The sequence below is a fragment of the Ips typographus genome, linkage group LG11 (genome assembly GCF_016097725.1).
Source record: "Ips typographus isolate SLU linkage group LG11, UJ_Ityp_2.0, whole genome shotgun sequence".
In the NCBI taxonomy this organism is placed as follows: Eukaryota; Metazoa; Arthropoda; class Insecta; order Coleoptera; family Curculionidae; genus Ips; species Ips typographus.
This window is the reverse complement of record NC_138432.1, coordinates 3288621-3300678: the sequence shown is the minus strand read 5'-3', so window position 1 is coordinate 3300678 and position 12058 is coordinate 3288621. Positions and strand designations below refer to the sequence as shown.

Below are 12058 nucleotides of genomic sequence, written 5' to 3'. Positions count from 1 at the left end.
AACAAAAACCATGGTACATCTAGACCAAACCTAACCAAAACACTGACAAAGTAAAGCATCAAATTCACAACTTTATCCAGACGCAAACTCAACCTATATCAATGGAAAGTTTACAACAAGAACTGTCATCAGCAATAGAATCGTTTACACCTTCTACTGAAACACTTTACCTAACTTAGTTCTAAGACTTATTAAACACAAAAAGGAACTGTACAAACAGGAACATAAAGACGCTAATAGACTAATACAGACAGGACAAATGGTTAGACGCATGTCAAGAAATTGAAAAAGACAAAGGAAAATCTTAGTGGATGAAAACTAAAAAAGAACACAATACAAAAAAACGAGTGCTGTCGGTAGAATCGATCGAAAGGACGGAGCTGAACTTTATACAGACCAAGATAAAGCAGATGCAGTTGTGGAACACTTCCAAAGAGCATTTAAAACTTCAACAACCTAACTTTGATGAAGATAACTGGGACTTGGTGAACAACTGGTACAGACTACTTCAGACTCATCTGACTTCTTCTTCTTTAAGTGCCATCTCCTCTCAGAAGGTTGGCAATCATCGTGGCTATCCTCACTTTCGATGCTGCAGCTCTAAACAACTCAGTGGAACTACAGTTATACCATCCTCTCAGGTTATTCAACCAAGAGATACGTCTTCTTCCTCTGCTTCTTTTCCCCTGTCTGACTACACATATAAATTAATTACAGACTCTGAATACGAGGAAGCACTTGCTCACATCAAAAACACTGCACCGGGAAAAGACAACATCAAAAGCAAGACTCTAAAAAGCCTCGAGAGACTCACCAAACTAATACTAACACAGATGAACAACAACACTATCTCGACTCGTGGAAAAATGGTTTAATAATGGACTAGACAACACCCAAGTGCAAAACTACAGACCTATTACTCTACTTCCGGTACTAAGCAAAATTTTCGAACATGTTTGAAACCAAAACATTCAACCATACATCCATTTTTTATATTAACAAATAACTTACAAACTACACACTTAGATAACAAAAGATCAGCAGGCTTACTTATGGATATGAACAAAGCGTTTGACAGTGTCTGGCATAAAGGACTATTGAACAAACTACATGAGCTTAAGACACCAAAATATCTAGTTCACATTATTAAAAAGTTACTTGACAACAGACAATTAGAGATACATTTTCATTTCCGTTTTGTCCTAAAGAAGGGTTTCTTCAAGGTTCACCACTTTCGGCTTTCTTATACATCTAACATCTACTGTCATGATATATACAGCCACCGATTTCAAAATAAAAACCACATAAACGATACAGCTTATATTTTACAGTACGCGGACGACACGGCACTCGTTACACATGATAAAACTACTAAAAAAGCAGTAGAAAGACTTCAGACACTGACGGACCGCACAATGACGTGGTTTTACAAATGAAGTCTTACTTTCCAACCATAAATTTACCAACACATTCAGCAGATGGTCAAAGAACTATCCCTAAAAATGACATTAAATATTTAGGAATGACTATAAACAACAAACTGAAATTCACTAAAAATATAAGAAATACACGAACTGAAAGTACTCACTTTCCACCCGGGTGAATGTCAATATGCGTTTTGTCATATCTGGGCTTACTTTTTATAGTTAAGACACTGTTCCGCCACCTCTGCAACATCATCTCCACAACTCATAAGTAACACCTGCGTCTTCAGAAATCTCCATGTTAAAAGCACTTTGAGAAACGTTTCAGCTCAAAATATTAAAGACGAAATAGCACAATAAAGACGTTGTCAAGATTGTAAACAAATCACCAGTCGTTAATTATGGTTGAAGTCATAACTACTCGTACACCTATACTACCTTATTGTTAGAGACTATTAGCAATTATTCATGTTAATTTTTCCAACAAAACATGGAAAAATCAGATTTCAAATTGTGCTTTAGATTTACAAATAACTTAGATTCACATTTGGCAAGGGAAGTGGATGGGCAAAACCCATGTAAAGACCCCAAGAAATGAGAGAGCCATAGAGCTCTTTTCTTATCACTATTTTCATTATACAAGTGCATAAGCAGCAAATTATCCAAGTCGTCGTCATCTTCCGAGTCGGAATCTAGAATGGCAATTTCAAAAATGTCATTCATTATGTAGCATACGTGTTATAAGTATACAATATAGAAAGAAAACAAGAACGTCTACTTTACTAAACAGTAAATATCAAAGAAGATTTAAGAGAAAACACGAGGTTGATAGATGTCCTGACTTATAGTGTCATTTGATATTTAAAATCGCGTATGCCGTGTAAGCTAAAACTTATAACAAACTTAAAGTCAACTTTAACATAAACAAACAATCCTTAAATACGTACGTCGTCTTGAGTATTACGTATTACGTCTTCCTGTCACTTAAAGTGTATAGTACCATCACTTGCGATACGCAGACGATATGGTAGTAATAACGGAATATCCAGAAAAGTTACAAAGAATGATGGAAGAACTAAATCGAAAATCGACAAAGGTAGGACTGAAAATTAATTATAGTAAAACATAAACTATGACCAACCAACAGAAAGAACTAATAATTACAGTTGTGCAAGATAGCATAGAACAGGTAAAATAATACATATCTTGGGACAAATAATCAAACCAATCTGAAGTCTCAACAGAACTGAAATGGAAATTCGCGAGGCATACAATAAAACAAAAAAGATGACCAACGGAATAAAGTCATTCTACTACAAAGGCGATTGGATGACTTGAAAAGGTAAGCTGGAGTAAAATGGACACACACAAACCGCCAACGATAGATAGGGATAAAGACATGGAGGAAAGAAGAGGAGGCCTATATTCAAAGATGGATGTTTAAGGCTGATTAGATAGATAGATAGATGACAATTTTGATAAGGTTAAACTGGCAGGTATTATAGGTATTTAAATAGCAAATTTTTCGAAAACAAGCTGATTTATTGTTACTCAATTACCTACAGAAATTGAACCAAAATTTTTGAACTCTTTTAAATCTATTGTATAAGTTTCACTTCAATCTGAAAAGTGTAAATACTGAAATTTTCATTGAATTTGAAACGTTACTGTTAAACCTGACGCTTAACTAGAACCTATACAACAGCCCCTTAACAACGACGTTTGATATAACCCATTAACGATCAATTAGGCTACACACTATACTTACCTATTTTTATCAATACAATAAAGCAAATATCAAAACGGTTTAATGTAACATTCGTGTCGAGTCGACCAACGTAAATATCCACGTATTCATGAATAGAAAATACCGTTTTTGTTGGATTAGGTCATTATGTTGGGCTATTTTTATATATTTTTATTATGCCATTATCTAATGAACAAAAATTAAAAAAATGTTTGATGTATTTCTAATTTGATTAAGCTCAAATTTCATTACCTGTTTTTATAGCATATGTATTAATTTAATATGTAAATTAAATGTCATAATCATGTAGAAAATATATTAATTTCTTAATTAAGCCTAGAACTAATAATCACAACCTAGGTAAATACATATAATTATATACTCAATTTTTGCATGCTTTCAGGAGAACTTCTATTGTATTGGAATCTAAATTATATTCATAATACAGAATTGCTTAGTTTTGACTTTGTGGAACAGTGGGATTATGTGAAAGCAGTGTACGAGAGTATGGACAATAATTGGACTAATTACAAAAAATTGGAAAACTGTTGTTAGAACAATGAAAATCGAAAAAAACTAGACAAATGTTGCAGAGACGTGATTGATGGAAATAATAGAATTATGGAGAAACCTGAAATTACTGGGTCCTGGAAATAAATTCGAAACACATGCTAATGTTCCTAAATGGCCTACTTTGGATAAATCAATGAATTCTTTTCTTTCTTGTTCGTTTTTATCACAGAGATCGTGATTACAACTTCAATCATTTGGTTGCTACTAAGGTCACAATCACTTCACTTTCCTCTAGCTAGCTCGCATTAAGCATTTAAGGAGCTACCAAAAGTTCCTAGATTTACTATAAGAAAGACAGAGAGAAACATAGCATTCTAGTATACTATAGTTTACCAATCAAGCTGAAATGACACTGTAGTTAGTGGTACTTATCTTCTTCACCTTCACTTTCTTGTTACGAAAAAATATTGCCACGTCCTTATTTGAATCGACTATTCAGAGCTTTTGATGGCTCCTAAATTAGACTCGCTCGCAATAATAATGTCCTCATTTTTCTCGTCAGCCACTGCATAAGCTATGTTGTGTGCTTGGCAGGAGCGGTTTGCATTTATTTGTAAAAAACTGAATTTAAGAGTAGAAACAAAGCTGGGGGCCCGACATAGGTCCGGCGGAGTAGGCCTTTAAGGATTTTTTTCACATCCGTCCCCACCTTACCGTTCTTTACCTTCAGCAGTCATCCTGTCTTCCTGACGAGGCCAAGAATACGTTTCCATTCAAAAGAAGACAGTTATTCGCAGGAGAGTGTGGAGGCCATCTGATTGACGACCAGCGGTGGCAGACTCCTAATAGATGATAAGATGTTTCTTCCGCCGTTCCACATTGTAAACATACCAAACTCTCGCAAATTCCTATAAGCTACAGATGAGACCACAATGGTCCGTCAAAATCCCAACAAAAGTTTTCAGGACCCAACGACTTGTCATGAACCATTTGGATGTTGCCTTACCTGTGGGAACCAATCAAAGCTTGAGCTTGTCTACATTCTTCCGCCTTTTCCACGCTCTGTAGTACCCTTAAGCTCCCAATCATTTAAAGCTTTAGTTACTTGTCTGTTACTTAAACGTATGTGAGATCAGCAGATATTGACCAAGCCAAACCAACCAAGATCTGAAGATCCGAGCTTGGTAAATGTCACGGCCCGCTCGTTACTCATGAAACACAGATGCGCCGTAATCCACACAAGTTTACCTGTTTCTGATTTTCCACTTTAAATAATGCCTTGCTTGTACCAACGTCAAATATTACATATAATTTCACCTGGAAGGCTGTGGCATACCTGCCCAGCAAAAATGATGTCCCTGTATTGGCGTCTTACCAGTAAACCGCGTTTGCGGCCAGACTAGTGTTACAGCATTGCTCCCCTTCCCTGGTTATCACTGTCCGGACTAGTATAGTAGAGTTCAAATACTTCAATAACACAATGAAATTTTAAAGGTCATAAAAAAACATTTTGTTCAACTCGGACCATCTCAACTCCTCTCTTCAACTCATCGTCCCCATCCCACATCATCGCCATCTTGGCGATCTGGGGGTAAGATTATCGTACCTGTTGTTTAAATCTATTTAAATACAGTGGGTTACCTGTGGAGACCAGAGTTTTTCTCCCTCTGGGCTACCCCTTACCGTGACAATATTCTGCAGAGCCTCTCAACTCAAAACAGGCAATCAGCGCTAAATTTTTCAAAAATCCCAAGGATGGCACAAAAATTAAAGGAATCACCTCAACCGCACTGGAAAACAAAGATGGCAAATCGGCTTCTTGAATGAAGTATCAAAGTAACCCGGTCAATCGGTCAGAAATTAAGTAGGATTGACAATTGACAACGGAATGAAGGTAGTATGGTAGGGACATAGTGTGAAAATACCTTTCAATTAGCCAGGCCCCCGTAGTGCAAAAATTGAACCGTTATAAGAGATAGTTGTCACGCTTTGCGGAGATGTATTCCATCCTGTTTAGCCCAACAGCGACTTCCCTGCGTATCCACAGAGGAAGCTCGGGAAAGTCTAGAAGCAATCTAATGCGATATTCAGTGTCGTCCTCATTACGCCAGTTATCGCTAAACGGGCTAGTCTTTGCAGACTCGCCAGTTTTCGGGATACAAAGGTCTTTTTTTTGGTATATAGCCATTTCATCACCTGTGCTTTGGCTCTTTTTTTTTTTGGTATATAGCTTTAGAACCCAAGAACTCCCCAACGCCCTGGGCAGGTGTCACATAGTGACGTTACGCTTTTATTTAACTAACTTTTGTCCTCCTGTTCTCTTTGCGATGGATGGTTTCTTTCTGACGCTAGCACATTGCTTGGTGACTACTCTAGGGCCTTCCTGTTATAGTGGACACAAGTTTTGTTTTTGCAAACATTTGCTATGGTCCTTCTCCACAATTCTAACTTTGTTTGGTCCTGTCAACTATTTCTACGTAATTGGGGATTACGTGATTGTACTTCCAGCGAATGCGACATCTTGCCATATTTACCCTTCGTTCGAGGTAGCAGCTCACAAAACCTATCCTGAGAGTCCTGTTTTCCAAAAGTTTATCGGCGTCATCTTTATTTATCCTTAGCGTAGCTGTTTCTGTACTGTTTGCCATGGGACTAAGATCACTCAGCTTTTATCTCTTATGGTCTAAGTCTAGGCTTTCCAGCACTTCCTCTTTTTGGTGAGCTCATGTAATTATTTGCTTCTATGTTGTCTATCAGGGTCTGGTCCAAGATTTCCTCATCCATCTCCGTCGTTATTATGAGTTTTCCATCTTTTGTGTTTCCAATTCCTTTAATCCCATTGCTTGTTTGCTCCCTTGCTGTGCTCTAGGCGGTTTTTGACATTTTTTTGCGTTTACTCGTATTTCTCCTCGCTGTTTTGACTATTAACGCTTATGTTCGTCGCTCTCGTGTCTTTGTTCTGTCGTATCTTATAGTGTAAACCGTTATATGTGTGGGCGATTTATGGTATAATCCTTTTATTACGTTTGATTGTTTTTTTAAGACCTGAAACTGTTATGATATGGATTGATCATTTGTTTCTTCTTTGAGTTCCTTAGTTCGCTCGAATATGTTTTACGTCTTGTTCCTCTCCCTTACTGAAGAAATAATAATTGTTTTATTCATTTATTTCTTCTGCTGGTTTTGATTGTGAACAGTTTTTTCCTCACGCGAAACTCGTCGCTGATTTCTATCAGTTCCGGGCATTTTTCTTTGAAACGATAATGTGTACTTGTTAACATACTGCATACTGGTCTCCTCAAATTTTGCGAAGAGCACTTTGGTTACATTGTCAATGGTTTCTCAGCTTGAGATTCGTGTTTGTGTAGGTTTTGTCGAGTCATTTGAGTTCGGCCTCTCCTGGTAGTTTTCCATTGTATGGAAGTTCAGTTTCTTGTCCAGTTGCCCGGATAGATTGGTCACATAGCTTTGTAGCATCTGCTTGTGTTTCCATGTCAGTTAGTGTCCGTTCGCAATTTGTATAGCGATGTGCTTCGAATCCATGTTGTAATTGTTCTTGTATTTGACGCATTTATTTGATTCCTTAGTTTAATTGTTATTTGTTTTATTTCCCGTATGGTGTTTTGTTCTATTCAGTCTTTTTTTAAGATGAACTAGCAATTTCTGAATTAACTTCTCTTTTCAATCGAATTTTTTTATCAATTATTTGACTAACAGTAGGCTCACTCGCTTCCTACTCGATCAATTAGTTCAACAATGACTACGATTGACTGTTTTAGTACCAAACGTGCACTTCCGTGCAAAAAGCTTCCAAAATGTATAATCAATCAGAACAAATTTGACCAAAATTGTAATATGCTGAACTATAAATTTCACTATTTTATAATATGAAATAAAACTTAAAAAAACTTAATTGGTAAATATAAATAGTTTTAACTTGCAAAATAGAAATGTATTTCAGGCAATCAAAAATTCCATTAACACGCCAACACTTTTCCGATAATTAGTCGAAAAAAAAACCCTTACATTTCTAACAACTTATTTTAATTGGTTAATAGCTTTCTACGATTCTAAGAATCTCAATTATGCTTAATTTAAAGGAGGCGTTGTTCTATTTTTTTTTTTTTGATTACGTTTTGTCTGATAAATAATTAAAGAAAAGTTCAACAATTAGTATTAAATTAACTGAAGTAAATAGAGCAATTTGAGTTTTTTTTTTGAATTTTCAACCACTTATTTCATTTCAAAAAATGTATAAATAAACTGAAAACAAATTAAACAATGATTTGTTAACTTTGCGGAGATAATTATTGTTTTGCAACTTAATTGACACCTGCTATAAATTATTACGTATTACACATTTTAATTGCTGCTTGATAATATGAAAGGCAATTAAGGAACTTGAAAATGTATTTTTATTGAATGGTTATTTTTATTGAATGGACTTTTGGCTCTAACAGACCTAAGATCAGCTATAAAATAATAACAAATTGTTTATTTTGGTAAAAAACAAAAAGTGATCTAACAAAATCACATTTATGCAGTGTTACCAAACTGACTTTTTCAGTTTTAATGCGAAACTAGCTTTGAGGAAAAATCTAGAATTTTTGTACAACGAACATAAGATGCATTTTGCACTGTTGTCAAACTGACTATTTTTTTAGTTTTGTACGAAACTTTTGCAATATTGCCAAATCGATTATTTTTCTAAAAACTTGCCTATCCTCTTCGATTTTCGCGAAAACGAATAAAGTCTCATATTGTCAAACTGTTGAGATAACGACAGTTTCGCTCGCTAGATTTCATGATTCTAACTGGTTTACATATTTAATTAGACGAAGTTGGTACATTTTTAATTTTTTCATTAACGGCCAGTTAGTTAATCCTTTCGTCCTTTGGAATGCTCAATTATTCATTCCGTAACTACGTCGGAATGGTCTGATTGAATTCTGAGAAAATACGCAAATAAAATCCAGTACACTTTCGAAGGAGCTTTAGAAAAAACGTATTGTTTTCTTAATTTCGTAGGTATTGATTTTTATATGTCGATGGATAGCTAATGAAGTGGGCTTTCCACGAATATGCAACATTATTTATTGCTGATTGCTTCAAAGTTGACCACCATTTTTTATCCACTGTTATTTTTAAACCTAAGACTCTGTCTTATTTGACTGACAATGTTGCACGCTTTATACACTGTAAACATAGGCAGAAAGACCAAATGGTAGATAGCCATTTTTCTATTGAAAATAAAGGTTATTAATATATATAAAATTTATATTAATGAACAGTCTTTAATCCATAATTATTATCTAAAGTCGTCTTTAAACAAAAATGATATTGTTTCTCTGTTAGACATACACAAACAGATATGTACTTGCTCAGGCATATAATTTAGAAAAAATTTGTATAGAACGATATGTTCGATTTATTTCGTATAAAATTTTTTAGGTTTAATTAATTGTTGTTTTCTTACAAAAACTGAATAAACACATTATTTCACTAATACACTCACTAAGACTACTACAAATACTCACACTTTACTAATACAATATGTATTAGCGAAATAAAAAATATATGTATACTTATAAAAAAACGCAGTAAATCTCGTACATAGCGTCTCGGGCGAATATTTAGCGTATTGTGCGCCCGAGGACCCACTGTGACGTCAGAATTCATTCGCCGCAGGGAAACAAAATCGGCCGATCGAGCAATCCTTTACTGTTTACCGTCCTTGGGATATACCGGCTCCCGTTCGATCACCGCAGTCAAGCAGCAATATCACCTACTGATGCAAAAGAACAGAGACGCAAGCTAATAGAGGCTCTTAAAACCAATAGCCAATGTCGTAGATGTGTGGAATTCCTCTATAGTCTAGAATTGAAACAGAAAGTCAAATCACAGTCAATCTCGAACCATCTTCGTGCCTGTCATCGTGCAAAGCAGTCGAAGCAAATTCTTAACACCAAAAAACTAGCCACTACATACCCACTCGCCAAACCTGCAAATTCCGAAGGCTCGTCCGCAGTCCCTATCGCAGATAAATCGTTATCAACAAAAACACCGACAACAATAAACATAGTCGAAACTTTGGAGACACCTAATCCGACAATAACAACAACAAACCCAGTTGTAAACATAAACAACATGGCGACCAGTAGCGCACCTAATGACTTAAACAAGGAAACTCGTGAATTTGTAGATATTCCTGATGCAGACCCTAGAAACGATGTGGGAGTATTTACTACACCGTTAAAGACTGTAAAGTGGACAAGCCTAATTAGTAAAAGTCCTCCAGAAACCAAAATTGCCAATAGGTTCAAACCCTTGGAATGCCCCGATGAAGGAATGGAAGTAATGGAAGCAAGTGAACTTTCACTCAACGCCGCAGCAGACATCCAAGCTAAAACCATAAGTTCATATCGCCCAAAAAATGGAACAAATAAACCCCCTCCTCTAGTCATACCTGGCAAACTCACACACCATCAGGAACTTGTAAATAATATCAAACTAATAGTAAGGAAGAAATTCAACTTGAAGTACGCCAAAAATTCTGTAGTTGTTTATCTAGAAGACTTCACGGACTGGACCAATCTACGCCGCAACTTTGAATCAGGGAATTTAGAGTTTCATACTTATGCAACCGCAGAAGAAAAAACCCACGCATTTGTAGTCAGAGGCTTACACAAAAACGTTTCCCCTGACGAAATTAAAAAAGATCTGCTGGACGAATATGAAATATCTGTCAAAGAAGTTCACTTTATGAAGACTATGTTTCAACCTCTGTACTTAGTAGTTCTGGACAGTACATACACACTCAAAAAACTACAAAGTCAAGTGAAAACTATACTTAATACACGAGTGTCCTGGGAAAATCGGAGAAACCAAAGGGAGATAACTCAGTGTCGCAGGTGTCAATCATGGGGACATGTTGCGAGAAACTGCAGAAGAAGATACCGTTGCTCCAGGTGTGCGGGGGAGCATCAAAAAACCGAGTGCAATGAACAAAACGTAGTTAAATGTGCAAATTGTAGCGAAGCTCATCGATCGTTTGACAAAAACTGTCCAGTTTACAAGTACAGGCTTAGCGTACTGCCAAAAGCAAAACCCGCCTTTGTCGATGCTCCTCCACCTTCCAAGCCTGCATGGACACAATCTTCAGGACCAAAATCGCAGCAAGCAGACAAAAATAACCCACCCCAATATTCAAAAAGCAACCGACGCCAAAATCCAGACTTTGACAGAGACTACCCTCAAACTTTAACTCCAAAACAATATCCTGAAGAACAGCTGTCAGACGTGCAACCTACAGGTACGCAAAACAAATTCTTTGCTTTAAGAGATAAATATTCAGAATTAAACTCTTTGATTAACATAGATCAGATGATTGAAGCTTTAGATCATTATATTTTTATTCTAAAAAACTGTAATACACCTGAAGAAAAGTTCTTGGCTAGTCGAAACTTTTTTACAATCGAGCTACAAAATTTCAAAATTTAGTTGTTTTTATCATTCCATGTTGTGGAGTGGAATTGCAATGGAATTAAAAATAAAATAGGCGAACTTATAAACTACTTATCTAGGTGTAAGGTCGATGTTGCCATACTGCTCGAAACAAAGCTCAGATATAATGATAAATTACAAATCCGGAACTATTCTGTCGAACGCAGCGACATAAATGATAACGGTGGGAGGGGCGTTGCAGTCGTCATTAGTAACCGCGTAAATTATAATAGACTTCCGCTACAGGCAACTCAAATTGAACATGTCTGTCTTCAACTAGAAAATGGAGTACTTCTGACGGGGGTATACGCTTCTCCTAACCGTCAATTTACTGAAAATGATCTCAATATGCTGATTCCTAACAATCGCAGATCACTAACACTTGGTGACTTTAACGCCCGTCACAAACTGTGGCACAACAAGCGCCAAAATAGACATGGCTCAGTTTTGGCCGAGTTTGTCACCAGCCATGCAAACATTCAACTTCTACATCCTAGATCGCCTACACACTTCCCGCCTAATGGTATGTCACCATCAATAATTGATTTGGCAATTAACAGTGGACTGAGAGACCTGTCGGAGCCTAGAGCAGAAAACGCTCTGAGTTCTGACCATCTTCCGGTCCACATACGTTGGAATGAATTTTTCTCGAGATCTAATCAGATCATCTATAACTATGCCAATTTCAATTGGAATTTATTTCGGTATAATGTATCTCAAAATTGTGAAATATCCGGTCTTATTGAAACACCCGCCGATCTGGACACGGAGGTTGAAAAATTAACGAGGGTCATACAAAAGCAACAAAGATTACTTGCTACCAAAATGCCATGTGCACCCTATACCGATCATCTTCCCCCAGACATCCTAA

General features: G+C 36.5%; 1 protein-coding gene and 1 long non-coding RNA gene across 4 annotated transcripts in view; one reads left to right on the top strand and one right to left on the bottom strand.

The window, feature by feature from the left end:
* Window positions 1-12058, top strand: part of LOC145736071 (pyrokinin-1 receptor-like) — a 131992-nt gene that overhangs the window by 55096 nt on the left and 64838 nt on the right. The window lies entirely within an intron of this gene.
* LOC145736072 (uncharacterized) lies at window positions 1308-1712 on the bottom strand. The gene is made up of 2 exons (XR_014179831.1): window positions 1589-1712; window positions 1308-1496 (listed from the first exon to the last, which is right to left on the bottom strand). It is a non-coding gene; the product is annotated as an uncharacterized LOC145736072 (long non-coding RNA).